The sequence below is a fragment of the Solanum lycopersicum genome, chromosome 10 (assembly GCF_036512215.1).
Source record: "Solanum lycopersicum chromosome 10, SLM_r2.1".
In the NCBI taxonomy this organism is placed as follows: domain Eukaryota; kingdom Viridiplantae; phylum Streptophyta; class Magnoliopsida; order Solanales; family Solanaceae; genus Solanum; species Solanum lycopersicum.
The window spans coordinates 42830770-42834626 of NC_090809.1; the positions used below are offsets into that span (position 1 = coordinate 42830770).

The following is a 3857-nucleotide window of genomic DNA, read 5'->3' on the forward strand; positions in this document are numbered from 1 at the left end:
TTTTTGTGTTTGTTTTATATCATTTGCATTTTCAATTAGAGATGTTTATTACAAATATTGACCATATCAGATATGATTCAAAATCATATGTGATATATGTAATTTCAAATATGTGATATGATTCTAAAATATCCGAGACAATATTCTAATTTAATTAAGCACAATTACACTGTTGATATTTCCAACATACGATATTATATTGTGCTAGAATCATGCTTGTACCTTTGTGTATAAATAGTGGATAGTATATCAATTTTAAATACAACAAATACAAAATAGTTCTCAACTATTTTTGGTCTCTGATTTCTTAATTGTTATCATGGTATGAAGAACCTAATTTTTTTTTCTTGAAGCTAGTTTAATTCGCTCCTTATTTTTGTTTGATTTCTATCGGCGGGTATCTCTTGTCTTTCTAATGGATTGACATTCTCACGATATTTTGTCTACCAAATCTGATGGAAAAAATTATCCAATGTGGGAAATTCATTTTCGCATCTTTGTTCCAAGGGAAAAAACAAAGGGTTTTTTCAGATTAAGAGGTTAATAATGTGAATTGTTTAGTTAATTTCTATTTCTTGATTTTTATTATTAAGCATCAATTCATATGAAAATTGTCATACACATTTATATCAATTATCATTTTTAAAGAGTTTAAGATAACTTGTGTGGATCAGAAACTGAATTCAATGTCCCATTTGCATCTAAATTTAGATGGAGGAGAAGATTTATTCAAGAGAATGCCATCCCACCCAGATGTTATGGTAAACTTGTAACTATATCTACGGTGAAAGTAAACTAATTTGGAATCTAGCGTGGTCAACAACTGATCCAAATGAAGACAAAGAAAAACATGGTTTGCACGCTAACAATGCTTGTGTAATTTCGTAGATCCTCTATTTTGTACATGCAGATGTTTCACTTAGTCTGCGTCCGTTCAAATTGGTAGCATAGATGTGGAAGCATCTCAAGTGTATTCTCAATGAAATCATGCTAGGTATATTAATTTGGAACATACTCTTTCGGGATACAAACAGGGAGATAAAGGCATTAAGATTTATTATTCAGGAGTTATGGAAATCTGGTCAAAACAAGACCAAATCTTTGGAGGAAACCTTTCTTCCAAAGCCTTCACGGAAGTTATGTTTGAGGGGAAGAAGATTCAAGTTTTCCAACTTATCATGAAATTGAGACGTGACTTTCAGCCTATCAGACCTAACAATCATAACAGTAAAACTGTTCAAGACATCGCTGTAGTTTTTGGAGAACTCATTCGTGAGGATACCCACATCAATACTTGGCATCCATGGGTTCATCCTACACAAATGACACGACGATGTATACATTAAAAGGTACCCAAAAATCATATACACACAGCTCACTTCAAAAATCTAGATTACAATTATTTGAGTGCAAAGAGCACGTCCATATTGAATCACATTGCAACAAAAAAATTATGCAATTATTGTAAGAATCCTAGAAATATATTTCTTGAGTGTAATTGAAGCCCAAACACGCGCCAAAACAAGTACAAAGATTATCAAGCGTCTGAAGTTTGTGTGAATAAAGAAGATATTACACCATCTTATTTGGATCAGAATACAGTTCAAAAGATGATAAATGATTCAGTTGCAGCTGCTATCCCCCGGGTTATTTCTAATGCTCTCACTATTGCCAATTCTAGTAAGAATTTAAATAATAATTCTAAAGTTTGGCATATAGATTCTTCTGCATCTAACAATATGATATGAGACTTCCATAATTTACACTCTTTATCTACTCTATTAAAAAAATCATCTTATTTTCAAAGCCAACACTGACAATTTAACTGCCTCTAAGATTGGAAAATCATCTTGCTTTACTAATGTCCTATTTACCGTAAATTTATTGATAATCTTATTTCGGTTGGACAGTTGGTGGAAAAAATTTCCTTTTAATTTCTCAGGTCTTTGTTGAGTTTTCAAAATCTAGACACAGGGAAGAATATCATTAAGGGTTGTAAAGTAGGAAGAATGTTCCAGTTGTCCATGCCTGAAACACCTCACCCTGCTTATTATTTGTCTGCCACTAAAGGAGACATTACTAACTCAATTATTTGTGGTACTTGTGGCATAATCATCTTTGACATCCACATGCTCAAAAACATTCTTCCATGTTACGCTATTTTCTCCATTTGAATAGGAAATCGTAGTTTTTATCATCAACATTGCCTTGAAAAATTTTTGATAAATTAAAGAGGCATAAATTGCCTTTTCCTTACAGTACTACATAATATGAATCTACTTTTAATTTGATTCACAGTAATGTATGGCGTGCTGCACCAATTTCATCTAGATTGAGACATCAATATTTTATCTTGTTTATTGATCATGTTTCTCGATATACATGAGTATTCCTTTTTAGAAAGAAAAGTGAAGTTTCTAAAATCATGGAACAATTTATCGCCTATGTTGAGACTAAATTAAATAAAGAATTTAAAAAATTTCGATTTGATTCAGGTGGGGAATACATGAAGTCATAACTCATAGATTGTCTCAAAGAGAGAGGCATTACTTTGCAATAATCTTGTCCATATACACCGGAGCAAAATGGGGTTGTAGGAAAAAAATAGGCATGTTTTATAAACCACATTAGCTCTTCTTGATACATCAAATGTTCCTAAAATATTATGGGGTGAAGTCATCAAAACTCCTGTCTATTTAATAAATAGACACACCATCACCATTAAAATAGATGATAGATAGTCCATAATCCATTGTTTTGGTAAATTCGTTGATTATTCTTATCTAAATGTTTTTAAGTTTTGTATGTTTTATCCATTTTTCTAGACATGAACGTCATAAATTATATTATATAGTTGTGAGGTGTGTTTTCTTGGGTTGTAAGGATGTTCAAAAGGATTACCTTTGTTATGATTCTTCTAGACAACAATTGCGTGTTTCAAGACATGTAATTTTGTTTGAGCATCTTTTTGCTTATCCTATTACCACTTCAACAAAATTAGACCTTTCTCCTTTATGTACAAGTTTGAGAATAATTAGGAACAAAATCCCATATCTTCCAACGAAGACCCTCATGGTATTAATGATAATCCTAGTCAATTAGATGCATTCCTTACGGATAATTCAGGTTATATTACTTTGTCACATAATTCATTAATTACCTCTTTCACTGACTTATTTAACAACAATGGTTATCCTAATGGTGAACCCATACAAACTGAGCAAATAAGTTCTTCAATTCCTTCTCTTCATCATTCTGAATATAATACATCTGCCCTTGATCAGGATCGATACTCTCCAGGTAAATACGATCGATCATATGCCTAAATTTTTACTTTGAATTATATTTTTGTCACAACTACTTACAAACAAGAACCATGTCATGATTTCTGGAAGAAGGCAATGGAACAGGAACTTTTGGCCTTCAAATAAAATCATACATGGGATTAGATATCAAAACCAGCTGAATCTTCTGTTATTGGGAGAAAATGGATTTATTCCATGAATATGAATTCTGATGGAACATTGGAGAGATACAAAGCTCGCTGAGTAGCTGAAAGATATACACACAAATAGGGCTTCGACTATGAGGAGACTTTTGTTCATGTTGAAAATATGACGACACTTCGTGTGTCGCTGACTATAGCATCCATCAAATGGTGGAAACATCATCAAATGGATGTGAAAAATGCCTTTTTTTGATGGTGAAATACATGATGTTATATATATGAAACCACCTCCTGGGTGTCACGACCCAAATCATCGTGATTAACATCCACACTAACCCTTCGGTGGGAGAACCATTACTAAAACCCAATACAACAAATCAACAAAAAACTAGGCATTTAAAGATAAAAA

At 32.3% G+C, this 3857-nt stretch overlaps 1 long non-coding RNA gene across 1 annotated transcript; it reads left to right on the forward strand.

Annotated features, from left to right (window-relative positions):
- Positions 1–284: 284 nt before the first annotated feature.
- Positions 285–1811, forward strand: LOC138339009 (uncharacterized). Its single transcript, XR_011211977.1, has 2 exons — positions 285–539; positions 712–1811. It is a non-coding gene; the product is annotated as an uncharacterized lncRNA (long non-coding RNA).
- Positions 1812–3857: the final 2046 nt, after the last annotated feature.